The sequence below is a fragment of the Argopecten irradians genome, chromosome 8 (genome assembly GCF_041381155.1).
Source record: "Argopecten irradians isolate NY chromosome 8, Ai_NY, whole genome shotgun sequence".
Classification (NCBI taxonomy): Eukaryota; Metazoa; Mollusca; class Bivalvia; order Pectinida; family Pectinidae; genus Argopecten; species Argopecten irradians.
Window position 1 is genome coordinate 40401817 of NC_091141.1, and position 15818 is coordinate 40417634.

Consider the following 15818-nt stretch of genomic DNA (forward strand, 5'->3'; position numbering starts at 1 on the left):
TGGACTATCTTATAGTAACACTGAAGGTTCTGTCTGCGACAACGGATAAGAAGTGTAGTTAGTCCCTAAATGTACATCAGAAGAATTGAATAACACTGCATTGTGGTTGAATTTGTGGCTTTGAAATTGGACGTTTCTGTAATCTTCGAATGGAGTTTCTGCTGGCCTGTGATTGGTCAGTGTTTTTCTCCTGAGTTACCTTCACTGTTACTATGAGATAGTCCAGGGGTGGATATAACATACAGTGATAGTAACCCCTAGATTATCGAAGATGTCTTATTTCCTTATTGTATACCTTTTGAGGCGTAAATGAATCCCTAGTGTTGTTTTGCCCGAGTTTCTTTTGACCCTAACACCATTTTAGTACATATGACATGTATTTGCCATCTAAACTTGCTCATAAGTCTGGTGACGGAGCCGGATAAATTAAGTCTGAAATACTTCTAAAACCTTTCTGTCCATTCATCCACATTAAAACATTGATGCAATTTGCCATGCATGTATCTGAATATTTCACTTGTTTTGAAACGACCCAGATCGACAGAAACTCGAGTTGTTATGCATCTATACAGGATCAAAGTTGGACGTATTAGAAGTTTTTTTTTTTATTTCTTCCTAGGTAAAATGACAAGTACACTGAGCATGTGTATATCAATATTGATGAAGTTTTTGTAAATAATGTTTGCATACATACTCTTTCCCATCGAGTTGCTGATATGCGACTTAACGAGGTCCCTACAGTAAGCCTGTTCAACCATTAAACATTGCATATTTTAATATAGTATGAAAAGATGTCAACATACAAACAAATATATATAAAATAGGTTGACATCTGATTTGCATAACAGGAGTCACCTGCCGTGTTCGAAATACGCATACCACCACGCAATCAACAAGATATTATTAATATTTTTTTTTTTTTTTTTTTTTTTTTGAATGAAGAGACTGATTTACCAACCATTCGTTCTCAATGATATGTCAATCTGATTAAAACCAGCTCTTCGATACGCTTACGCAATGAAGCGTGAGCGTATTGAAGAGTTGGTTTTAATCAGATTGAATGATATGTTTACTGATTGCCAGTCCCAGAATATCTAATGGCAGAAAAAGTACACATCAACACTCCCACTTAAAGGCACGCCACATCGTAAAGATCCACACTGAACACAAATAATGCATTGGAAAAGCGTCATTTTTTGTACTTTACAACCAGTAACAATCCTTTTCTATCGTTTTGAAGAATACCGCACTTAACAACCTGCAATATAAAATTATATCAGGCGTTTCTTAAAACTATAAATTGCATCACATATTCTAAAATAGTTACAAGAACCAATAGATGTTTTTGAGTGCATATTGCCACTGACGTCATTGACGGATCGCCAGTATGGACAATGCATAGCCACGCCTCGTGCTCGCAAACGCACGTGCACTTATTCAATTTCATAGCCAATGCAAGTCGCAGCATACACAATACAAATCAACGAAGAATTATGATTACGAAATTTCGTCTGTCTGCGCACAATTTAACTGTAGAATCCGGAAAATACAGGAATGCATAAAGATGTTACAGATATTGTCCATATTGTAATTCATTTGATGTTGCAGACGAATATCATTTTCTTCTTGTCTGCCACTATTATTCTGATATTAGGATGAAATATATAAAGTAATATTATTGGCACAAGCCATTAGTACACAAAGTTACGGAATTATTGAACTCTAAGAGTCAGAAAGAATTGAAATTGTTGGGAAGATTTATAGTAGAAGCCCATAAACGTAGAATTGTGTAATTACATTATTACTGTAATGTTTTGTCTTCAAAGTGCTTCTCTCTAGCCGATATTTTCGTGTCCTTCAATCTGTCCGTTCGTCCGCTTGTTCCTTTTTTGACACTTGCACGTGTGTAATTTTAATACATATGACTTCATTTTGTAAATCTAGGTGCAGTATTTAATTCAAAAATTATATAATGTATATGGTTATTCTGTGTAAATTGTTTGTATTTGATACTTATCAAAACTTTTTGAAAATACAGTACCGCTTTAGTATTTTGTCAAATGTATTCTTTAGAGTTTAAGATTTTGTTTAAATGTACGTACATGCTTGTTTATAACCGAAAGGCCAATTGGCCTACTTAGTTAATAAAAAAATTGAATTGAATTGAATACGAAATACAAAGTGTGGTACCTGGACGATGTATTTACAGCAGCGAACCGTCAATTTCTCTAATGAATATTTTAAAACTACACTTGTCGATAGTTTCTCTAAAACGTATCATCATAAACATATTGATATTATCATGAAGGTTGGATTATCAAGTAATGTTGTTCTCCATTTTTGTTCATCGAAAATATAGTTCACTTTTTATTTTTGCTGGGTTGTTTCAGATTGATTATATGAATTTTGCGTCCATGTCAAACAGATAATGCAGCAGTATAAATATGGATCTTAAATAACATTCCGTAAACGAGAATATACAGCCGTTTAAGAGGCCTTAGGGGTCTATATAAAATAGTAAAATTCGTCTAAATGGAAATGATGGTTGCTCCAATATAGTTAGTTGCTATCGTCTAAGTGACTGCACTTTGTATAGTTGTGTAGGATGATTTTGAGAGGAAAAGTATCGCTCTTTCCAACGGTAGTAATCGTTATTGTGAAGACTTACTAGAAATATGATTTGTTTTTAGCAGCCAAAACGTAGGTGGGGTAGGATTCTTTCTCTCTAGGAGCTTTCCACCCTTCTCAATATATCGAATCTTATAGAATACGATTTTAGTTATTTTTTATATAGACCTCTGAAACGTCTAAAATGGTCTGTTGGTATGGACACTCTGGTGGGTTCAAATATATTCTGTAACTAATTCATGTCCCTGTGTTAATGGAAAAAGAACTTGAAGTTTCGATTGCATTAAAATAGTTTAAATGCCGATTCTTACTCCGATTTTTGATTTACTGCACTTTATACCAGGAAGGACTGACATTTATCGGTCCAAGAATTGTTTAGAATTTTCCAAAAATTCTTTCTATAAATACTAATATATGCAGCAAGGTGGTCGACATTAAAATTATGTTTCCTGCGGCTTTCGTGCTTAATCTCTGCAAATTGTATAATGTCTCTTATCTATTTGTAGGCGACATGCAAAATCGATTTACTCAAACACCCGTACATGACAATGAGAAATGTATGCCGCGTAAAATTGTAACCGATTTTACAACTGTAAACAAATTATCACATTAGTCGTCTCAATTTTATGCTGAGTTACTGTAATTTGCAGACATTTAAGTCCAAATCGGCTTGTTATTTAAGCGTGGCATTAATGGCCATTTGTTATTTCAAATGATACACGATGTAACGTAGAAAGTAAAGTTTGAGGATTTGACCTCTGACCTTACCATCGCCATTCAAATTGGAAAGGTCAACATCTTTATATAGCCCGGTCCAGATTCATTGACGGCTGGAAGTATACATTGAACATTACGTAATATGTAAACTTGTGAGATTTGAAAGAGCAAGCATGCATGCGGTTGTGTAAACAATTGACAAAGCATTAACCCATTCTTCCCTTAAAATGCAATTAAACCCTTCTATATCAAAGGCTGGACGAGTTCATTTTTGAATTTCAGATTGAGTTAGCACTGAACATGATCATAGGGGGACCGGATTAGGGTACTGCAGTATCAACGTATCTCAAAATGGTGCAGGGGCGTCGGAAGCGGGGGGCAGGAGGCAAACATGTCTTTTTGCCCCCCATTTTCGCCGAGTGAAATGTTCTAAAAAAGGACATTTGAAAGAAAAAAGGGTCCTCCTACACATTTTTGTACTTCATTTTAGAAAATTTTCCTATAACGTTCGAATGTTCGAACCTTTAATAATGAAAATTCAATACACACGAACTAGACTAAAAATGTCCATCAAGGGATTATACTATTTCAAACAAAATGCTTCTAAAAATATTAATTTGTTTATATGTCATAGCAAGACAATCAATTCATTATTATTTTGAGTTACACAACAATGTGCCGATGGTGTGAATCCGGTATGTTCAGATCGAGCTTGGTTGCATGGTTTGAAGACACTCACAATTATAATTTCTTATACAGGTAACTTTAAATCGAAAAATTACCGTGTTAAGAACGCTTTAAATTCATCAATAGACATTGTAAAACTCATCTCGGCCATTCCAAATCGTAATATTTTGTCTCGGGGAAGACCCCGACCCCCCAAACAACAAAATCGCACGCCTCCAGCGCTCGCAAATTCAACAAAATGCATCGTAAAACTCATCTCAGCCATTCTAAATCGTAAAACTTTCCCGGTGGAGACACACGGACCCCCCAAACACCAAAACCCCCCAAACACCAAAATTCAACAAAATGCATCGTAAAACTCATCTCTGCCATTCTAAATCGTACATTTTTACCCGAAGAGACCCTGGACACCCCCCCACACAAAATATCACGCCTTCGCCGCTCGCAAAATCATCAAAATACATCGTAAATCTCATCTCAGCCATTCTAAATCGTACATTTTTCCCGGGGAGACCCCGAACCCCCCAAACACCAAAATATCACGCCTTCGGCGCTCGCAACATCAGCAAAATACATCGTAAAACTCATCTCAGTCATTCTTAATCGTAATATTTTTTTCAGAAGATACCCCGGACCCCCCAAACTTGCAAGCTAATTTGCGTATTCATTAATTGCCTGTTAGCGACGATACTGTCTGTAGATGTGTACAATGATTATATGTAATAACATATGAAAAAAGTATATTAATTATCTCCAGTGGGTGCCGCCGCGAAGGAGGGGGGGGGGTGTTAAGAAATATTGAGGACCTTTCCTCCCCTCCATTACGTTTCATCTTTCTTCGCCACTGTGGTGAAGTGTACCCGTTGAAGAAATATTACAATAAATTGTCCGTACATGTTAAATATATAAATAAGTTACCCTAATCATGCGTAATTTTACATGCTTGATTCCACTTACGCTTTTAAGATTGCTAACATTGTTAGAAGACACGATCTACGGCGGCCATGCCAGAAAAATACCCGTAGATATCCTTTGAACAGACGGTATCGATTTCCTCGTACTTTTTGTACCCGTCGGTTCCATGTTGGAATACAGGTAACTGCAGTCAGTACTTTCCGTTTGAATGAAAAGTTTACGAACCGGCGCACCCGGACCATACATTTGTATAATATAGGTCCTAATCCCTGTGATGGTGGTACCCATAACCTAGATCTAGGATAGAATTTTTGCGTTGTTAGGTGTCAGATTGTTAGTAATGACAGACTAATGCCAAATACGTTACTTGTTATTTTTTGGCACAGGGATCTGAGAATTTGAACAAACTTTAAAAATATCATCAGATGTCGTTTATATACATGGACCTAAAACTGACCCTTGGGGAAAGCCAACATTTGAACTTTTAACAGGGGTCAGTTATCAACAAATCCTCTTGTCTTTGTTCTTTGAGAATTTAATCATGTGTATCATAAAACATGCAGCGCTAGTAATCCACGTGTTGACAGTTACGCATCACCACAAATACACCTACATTAATATTGTATCCATCGAACACAAGTGAAATTGTTCCGTGTGTAGATGGCGATGGATCTAAGCGTAGATTATATAATCATAACATGGCTCCCAAGGATATAATATCGTCAAGTCAGACGACAAACTCAAACACGTTTAACTTTAGCTACTTGAATACCGGTGTTTTGACAACTTCGGCAAACTCCAGTATATAAGCGTGCGTCAGCTTCGACTCGCTGCCCAAAACGGTCACCGATTTCACACATGTGGCAGAGTACAAATTCTTTATATTATTACGCTATATATTAACAAAATTAAATATATATTTAAAGTTCTGATCTGATGAGATACAATTTTCTCTGAAATTTACTTTGTCATGTTTATTTTACAATAAAATATTGAACTTTTTTGTCGTCGCGGATGAATAATTCTACATTACGTGAAGAGTCATCATTCGCTGTTCAATTAAGTAAGCTCCTCCCACTTTTGACCGATATTGAAAAATTAAGTCACTTTCCAATGACAATTTTATTGCATAAAATATAAATAAAAAATCGTGTGAGTGTAAATATAAGGATTGGATTTCGCTTTTATGTTAACCATGCTTGTATGGAGCAATTCCCCTAAGAATATATTCAATATGGGGCGCTAACATCGTTAACGTTTAATCAATAACATGTTCATGTTTAAGTTCAATTATAAAAATAAGTAGAGCTTCTGTTTTCTGGACTAAAACTGACCCTTAGGGAAAGCCAAAATATGCACTTTTAACAGATGATTTCCATCTCTATCATTAATGTGTTATTCTAATATCAAGTCCCTTGTGCCTCACCCGATCGAATGCTTTACAAATATCAGAGCAAACACGATGAGTCGGCGGCATTTTTTTCAAGATTTTCACATAAGTTATATAATGTTGTATAGAAAAACATGCCGCAGTCCTCTTTAATATGTATGTATTTCAATAGTAGAGAAGATGGGACAAGGAAGTAATTCCAACCGTGTGGACAACAAATCAAATTGTCAAATTTTCGAGGCGATCTGCCCCTTTATCAAGACATACAAAATAAACACCATTACATAAAAGGATACGAACAGCAAAGAGGACCAAAGTAGACAAATATTACCTTTTATTGCCATGTTACAAAAGACCATTCTTGTTGCAATATTTAGTATCCTACATGTGTATACTCAACTGTGTCCGTCCCTGACGATAGATATAGGGATAAGTACCATGTAGAAGTACTGTAAGGGATTAACTGTTAATCAGATAATTAGTCTACCTGCCTGGTAAAACAAACTCATAACATGTATAGATCAGAGTAACCTCCCATGTATTTTACAGAAGATAAAATGAAATAAATCTAAATTTCGATGATGTACTCTATCATTTAACATCAAATTAATTTCTTAATATGTCAAATATACTTAACTACTTTCCATTAAAGTGGTTGAAAATAATATAAGGATAAGAACTAATGAATATATTCCAAAGATTTAAATATTTTGCAAGATCGATAAAAAATTATTATATATTCTAACGGTTTTGAATGGACTAATATTTTTAAATTCAAACACTGGTGCGAAAAGTACCAAAGTGTTAGTATAGCTCCCTTCACCTACTATTTGCCTTCCCACATACACTGTATTTAGTGGGAGTGAGACTGGGAGTGAGAGTGGGACTGGGAGTGAGAGTGGGATTGTGAGTGAGACTGAGTTGGAGTGGAATTGAAAGTGAAAGAGAGTGGGAGGGAGAGAGTGAGTGAGTGGGGAGTGAGTGAGTGGAGAGAGAGAGAGAGGGTGGGAGTGATTGGAAGGATGGTGTGAGGGAGTGAGTAGTGAGTGAGAGAAAGAAGGAGTGAGTGATAAGGAGGGAGTAAGTGTGTGAGGCTCTACTGCCAAATATCATTATAATAACGTCTGTATACATACGGCAAACTATGAACCATTTTTTGGGCTACGATTCTATTTCACATGTTTACAATGTTAGTAATAAGTAGTAATTGTAAAGTGACTTCTGCAGGTATGTTTTTATTTTAACATGCATGCACAAGGCATAAAAAACAAGGCCCCACTGGGCCCGAATCGCTAACCTGCTAACTGGTAATCATGTTGCATGCTTAAGATACAAGAGAGTCCATAAGAATTTCTATAAATAATGACCAGGTAATATCAGGTGTCTAGACCTCTTGGTTCTTGATATGAAGTTGTTTAAAGATTTTAACGTATTAACACCTGTGACCTTAAATGAAGGCCAGATCATAAATTTTTAATGCAAAACAAATCACAAAACAATTGTACATTGGCGTATGAAAACAAAGACCTCCTAGATATATACAAAGATAGAATGAGTTCAAAACACAAAAACAGTCAGGAATTACACATGCGCAAAACATTAATCTTAATCTAATGAAAAATAAAAGCAAAAGCAATGAATAGGATATTTGGAAAACGTCATCTCACTACAAGGGAAAATGGCCATTATTCACTTATACTGTCATCAATTACTTGATAGTATATCAATACGTACCAAGTATGAAAAATTTATCCTGCAACCAACATTGGTGTTGTTGGAAATACACTTACCACATATATGACTCCTGTACTCGGCACTGACGGAAAATATTTTAGAATTTCTACACGTGCGCCGATTCGACGACCCAATTCCGAGGCGAAACATTGTTTGATAATGTTGGCATATAACAGCTTAACTATGTGTGTTTTGAACGAATGTTGCAGGACAAAGAGTAAATATGATCAGTGTCTTGAAACAGAAGCTGTATTTTTGGCTTGGGTTAGACAGAAAAAGTCCTTAACACTTGCCAAAATACAGCTTATATTTTTCAAAACACTGACCATGTTTTCTCCATATTGATAAAATCACACATTTCTTTCTTTGTAGAGGTAAAGTAGTAAGCAAATTATCCAAAGAATCCTGTTACAGGGATAAGTCTAAGATCGAATTGAATAAAACAGATATTAATTTATTGTGTAGACACATAATCCATAAAGAATACGTAATTTTAAATCAAGAACACACCTGGAAACCTTAGGTAAGTATTCCTTAAAAATAAGAGAATATTTGGTGTTGGTTTATTTTGTAAAAATGTTGCTCAAGCAGACGTAAACTCGTCCAAATTTAGTTTTTCAATGTATACCCTTTTCGTTTTATAAGAAAGAGGTCCCGCACAGTATCTAAGGAGGCCGATGTTTACATTTAAAAAGAGAAATACATTCCTTTCTGAAATTACTGTTAAGTAAGCAGTACACGATAGGATTGATCACGTGATTGATGACGTGGCAACGGTTTAGGATGGCTGCCATCGGGCCAAGAGAATCAAATATGTTCCGTCGATATCTCCTGTTATACATGTCAATGCACCGGAAGACGAGGAGAGGAACAAACGATGCGCATGACAGGAGTGAACACACTAGAAACATTATAGAAATCTGTACGCTTTTTTCATACAATGCCTTTCCCTTTAGAGATTTAGCTTTATCAGTGTTATTGTGCTCCTTGTGGGGAATTTCGGGAACTTTTGACATACGCAGAATGTTATCCTTTTCCTGGTCAGCATCTGTGTTCGCTGTTCCGCCGTCAGATGAAACTTCTCGTATATGGTTGTTATACCTATATGTCATTGTTCGAGGACCACGTTTTGTCTGCAGAATTATCCTTCTTCCTATCAGGAAATAGAATACTGCGTTTATGAATACACAGAAAAGGAGACAAAAAACAAAAATCAATATATACAATCTCGACAATAGTCTGTCTTTGTCTATGGTGCACGAATGTCCGATTAAGTAACCGCCGTTTAAAACCACATCAGTTGATTTAAAGGTAAAAGCTGCCGGTACAGACAATGCTAGTCCAAAAATGTTCAAACAGACACACATTATCTTAATTTCAGATTGACTGAATTGACCTCCAAATGGCCTACATGTTTTCCGGTACCGCTCAATGGCTGTGAAACTGAGTATGGTAAGCGATGTGATTCCGACGTAGAAGTGAAACACGGTAGCTACCTGGCACAATGCATCAGATTCGATAGTGTACCGGTATCGTGCCATCAATGCATAGCCTGGAATACCAATGGCACAGCTGAGGAAGTCAACAAGAGCAAGGCACTGGATTTAAATCCTATAGTTAGAAGGATTTTTGTTGTTTAGGTTGGTTAGAAACACCATTGCATTCCCAAGCGTTCCAACAACACTGAGTATGCTTAGAAACACCGTGAAAGGTAGGCCCTTGTCGACAAACTCCCTCCATTCGAACGTTTCGACAGAAACACCAGAAATGTTCAAGGAACAAGAATAGTTTTCCATCGCTGCGGATTTACACCAATAACAGCAAACAATATCAATGATATATTATGAACTACACAAGCATCATTGTTACTTGTACTCGCGGAGGTAATAGTACCACATTCTACGATAATTAAATTTCACACTGAATGCGAGCCTCAATCACTTTGAGCATGGGAATGGTTCGCGGTCAATTTATGCAGTAGCCATTATAAATTATTCCCGGGGGATATACATTTTATATCTATATTATTTACTCAATTTGTATGAATGACACCGGATATAGGTACTAGTCGAAGCGAGAGTACATATAAAATTACTCTGTTGGAAGTATATCTACTGACCGGCAAATGAAATGCATCTTTGTAACAACGAAAATTGACCCTGCACATTTTGAGATATGCAAATACAACATTTAACTGTTTGTAATTATATAATGTCTAGATATAAGAAATAACTCTGAATGATTTTAATATTTCTACTATCATCAATTATCAACACATTCATTTTGCTGTTGGTGTATGGCATACCGTATTTTATGGATATAAGATTGAGCCCAAGATAGAATTTTAACCCGGCCGCTGATTGACTGGCTAATTTTGAATTTCAAAAGTAAAAATGTTTTCTGACAGGTAATCATTCCTAGATAACCAAGATATAAATTTGGAAATTCAGATTGAGATTTAGGTTCAAAATATCAATTTTGATAATGAATAGGTAAAAACATTAGAATTTCAGGATTTTTCGTGCAAAATGCGCCTAATTTCAATAAGCTACCCTGGTTGGAGTTTGAGCTGAAGGACCCAATTTTTTTTTTTCTATCTAGTGTTATATGAGAACCTAGACTTTAATTATAGAACACAATAGCTAACTAATATTCCTTTGTTTTAATAATACGGTACAAAACTTTAACAAAGTTTAACACTGTGGTCTATGTAAAATTATTTAGTTGGTTGCTCTCTTTTACTAAACTATAGTTGTACACACATTTGCGGTGACTGTCATGGTAACTGTTTCAGTAAAGAAACACTTGCCAACATGTTTTGTCATTTTTACTTGTTTGGCAACTGCTTTACTAGAGTAACTGTCTACCAATCCACACTGATACCAAGCCGATTGTGACGCTGTACAGGTGTGCTGATTAAATAACCTTTGAAACCAAAACGATATTCATCAGGCATTTTTAATGAAATCTGGTTCCATTTACAGATGGAACAAATATATCTAGTATTATACCATTTTAGAGACATTTATTTAATATTTCTTATTTAGAACGTCACCATCAATATCAGACAATGCTAATTGACGGAACACGGAGTACAGTGTACTAAAATGCGGAATGACTGTACATACTATACGCGGATTGAAAACGGAACATAGAAAAGCACAGAAACATGTGAGATAGAGTTCAACATTTTCTTTGTCTTTTTTCTGAGCTTAGCAATCTTTGCATGAAACCTTTTTGTTGTAGTGGTTACAAAAATATGATTTTTTTGTTTGTTTGTTTGATTAATTAACGTCCTATTAACAGCTATGGTCATGTAAGGACGGCCTCCCATGTATGGGTTGCGTTGCGTGTATGTTGTGCGAGGTGCGTGTTTCGGGAGACTGCGGTATATTCATGTTGTGTCTTCTTGTATAGCGGAACTGTTGCCCTTTTTATAGTGCTATATCACTGAAGCATGCCGCCGAAGACACCAAGCAACACACAATTTGAAATTGCTAAGTAATATCATCATATCATTGTTTAAAAGATGCTCCACCGCCAACGAATGGTATTTTTTCACTACCAAAAACAGGAGTAGATGATTTAGTATTTTTCTTCAGTTACAAAAGTTACTTACTTTACACGATTACCACCATTGAAAAGTTTGAGCTCCTAATTTTACTTCAAGTTAAAAAAATGAAAAATAATTAATTGCATCCCGAAAAAAATCCGTGGCACTATATCCTATATGGAATGAAATACTGATTGCGCATGCATCAAAGGCAAAACGAATGATTTTATATTAATTTTTGTGTTAATTAGACATATATATACACGATTAAACACCAATTATTGTTCAAATAATTAATATCATTTATGCTCTGTCGGCGGTGGAGCATCTTTAATTTCCATATTTTTTCAACCAAAGGGTTAAGCTTCCACGTGGCGCACTTCGCTTTTTGGGAATCTAATACTTGTACGATACTTTACCAAGACAATGGCGATTAGTTTTATACAAATAACATATCCATTGGTGGTAAAAGTGATCTTATGGTAAACATTATTGTCAAGAAATTTGATTTTATAGACGAAAACGAAACCTAGAAATGTTTCTACCAAGAAAGGTGTCGTAAATATCATTTTGGTTTCATTTAATGTCCATGTTCGCACCATATTTTTTTTCCAAATAGTTGCTGGAATCAAATTTAATGTATCAATATACACAACTGTAATCGATACATATCCTATCTTGATGAACTATATACATCATGACTAGATACCAGAAGTTATATAACCTCTATTAGTTTGCGAATTATGGTATATATATTATGCCGATACGCGTATATGGTATAAACTGTGGCGTAAACTACTTCTGAATGGCGGAACACTCTACCGGCGAAAAATTATACACGGAAGCGCAAAGAAACAGTAAGTCCTGCCCAAATCGCTTGTCCCCACTGCACTTACCATGGTCCACGACAAAATGGGACACCTTGGACGTGACCGACTCACATATTTCCTCCAAGACCGATTCTACTGGCCGGGCATGGCGAGGGACGAGGAGGAATGGATAAAGATGTGTGAACCCTGCACACTTCGGAGTACACCTGCTAAGTTCTGTGCTCCCTTCGTTAGCATTCCATCCAGTCAGCCTTTGGATCTTATATGGATGAATTGTCTATGTCTTGAAACATCGAAAGGTGGCTACAGCAATGTCCTTGTCATCACGGACCACTTCACCAAGTATGCTATCGCGGTACCGACCGAGAACTCTACTGCAAAGACAGCGGCAGATGCATTCTTTAACAATTTGCGTGGGACACAACGGACTTCCAACACGTATCCACACAGATCAAGGCCCAAATTTCGAAAGCCAGCTGCTCGAAGTATTATTACCGGAATTGCCAAATCCCATACGACGCCATATCACCCAATGGGCAACGGACTCTGCGAACGGTTTAACCGAGCCCTCCTGGGCATGCTTGGTACCTTGGAGAGTGAGCAGAAGAAAAATTTGAATCACACTGATGCGCACTTTTCCACGCCTATAACTGCACACAACAGGATTCGACGGGACAGTCGCCATACTATCTCATGTTTGGTAGGAATCCCCGACTTCCGGTTGATCTTGCATTCGGAATAGACATCGGACAACACTACCAGGACCTTACGGCGTATGTAGATGAACTTAGTATTTTACTCAAGATACAAAAATACTTGCTACGATGTTTAAATGCAGTAAATACTTCCATTACCGGGTAATCTCTGAAATATTATCAAACTATCGTTGTATCATTCAATAGCAATACCGATCGAATTCCCAAACATGACACGGTGTAAAATTTGAAAGCATAGCTTCAACGATACGGTACAGAACGGCCAGCGAAAACTTGGTCATCGTCTGAAGATATACCGACCGGGAAACACGCTATCAATACAGAAAATGCATCACGAAAATCCCATTTCTATTTGTGAACTGCAAAAATATCAAGAAATGATTATACTAACATGAACAGGTTGGTGACATGACTATCGTTTGTTTATCTGGCGAACTGTCAATACCAGAATTCGAAGTCAGCAGATGCGCACGCATCAACCAGAGATGGGTCCAACACGCATCTATCTTAATAAAGCCGTTTGGCTAAGTCAATAGCTTCTTTAAAAATGACCGAAGTCACAATTGTTCAGATAAGTTATATAAGAAGAAAAACTTCAGTTTTGACTTAAGTCTTCTCTTTTGTTTCGAGAAATCGGAGCCAGTACATACACCACCAATCGGATATTTTGACTATCTACTTATTGTAAAATTATCAGGTAAAATGTTTAGAATTTTTGTAATCATTAAACGAATGTGTAGAACATATGTGTCACGATTACTTTGGGTTCTGTCCAAAACGTAATTTTCTCGCTTCCACTAGTACCTATATCCGGTGTCGTTTCCGTACAGCGTTACTGATCATAAATGTCAGAGGTGATTTCAATGAGTCCTCAGTTATTAGGCCTATCTGGTACTGCTGTATTAACATAAACACGCTGAAACGACAATTGAAAGCTGCTAAAGGCCATATGAGCAAACCTCCTACAACTAGTTTATCTATGTAATGGTTACATTCTTGTAACGATACACAATACTGGCATTTGAAACAATGACATTACGTTTTCTATGGATGAGCTTCGAAAATATCACATATTTTTGATAATATATATCAATAACTTGATATAAATTACAATTAGAGAAATATGTATTCAGTGACCTTATTAACAATATTTCTTGTTCTATAGTTCGTTGAAGTGAGAGTTTGTGACTGAAGTGTAACTCCATCCTCGATACTCAAGGGGTTACTAACACTGACGTTATATACACATATATATTTCATAGTAAATCAAGAGGCACTTCAGGAGAAATCAAAACAACAACTGATCAATCACAGGCCTGCAGAGACTTCTTTTGAAGATTCCAGAGAGCAATGCCCAACTTCAAAGCCACACAGTGTAGTTATTTGATCCGTTTGATATACATAAAAAGACCGAATTACCTATCGCCTCCAGTTTTGCTGACATATTTCATGAGTTGATATAACGTCGGCAATAGTAACCCCTGGATTATCGAGGATGGTATAATCCAAACTAATTCATTTTGTGCTTAATGGTCCATCGGATTAATTCGGTCCATCGGATTAATTCGTCCGTAGGACAGGTTTTTAAGGCTACAAGGCAACCTAGCATAATACTGCTTCATAACGTTGTATATACTGTATATATATATATATATATATGAATCAATTGTATCCGACCATGGTGAATATGTGACCATAAAGTATGAATCATAAAGAGATTTAATTTGTTCCTAGGCGGAGAAGATAATTATAGTGAGCCAGAATATGTGTCAAATTAATATCACGGTATCGATTGTAGTGTATTGAATCTACCAATCCCAAGATAAAGTGAAAGGGGACACACATACACATTCAATATTTGCAAATTAAAATTTTACCAAAACAAAATATTTCATTTTTATTACAACTAACACATTTTCATGATTTACATTTAAAACAAACATTTTTATTTTTGTTGTCTACTAGTTTATTTTTTTAATTAAAGTAATAATCCTATCAGAGTTATCTCTCTTCATTTGAAATTAGACGACCATTTTGTTTTGTGTGTTGCTGTTTATTTGTAATATATTCTTTGTTGTTTTGTAAAGAGAAGACGTCTAAAGACAATGCATGATGTCTAATCCCATTTACTTCTGTCAACAAATTTTTTGAAATTGAAAAATTGAAGTTGATAAAGAAAAGAATATGTTTTGTTTTGTGTTAAATACGGCTTTCGGGTTTGATAATATTCAAAGCTTTGTTTTAAGAAATTCGTCTTAAACTTTTCTTGGCTATTCAAATTTCGAAACCATTCACGAAGATTAACATTCGCGGATTTATAAATTGGATGGACATTCCTTTAAATATGTATTAATTCATAAAAAAAGTTGGTCTTCAGTATTATAATCCATTGTTTTGATCTATTTGTTTGATTCAATTAACGTACTATTAACAGCCAGGGTCAAGCAAGGACAGCCTCCAAATATGTGGTGTGTTGCGTGAACGAAGTGATGTTTTGTTTTGTTTGATGAATTAACGTCCTATTAACAGCTATGGTCATGTAAGGACGGCCTCCCATGTATGCTGTGTGTTGCGTGTATGTTGTGCGAGGTGCGTGTTTTGGGAGACTGCAGTATATTCATGTTGAGTCTTCTTGTATAGTGGAACTC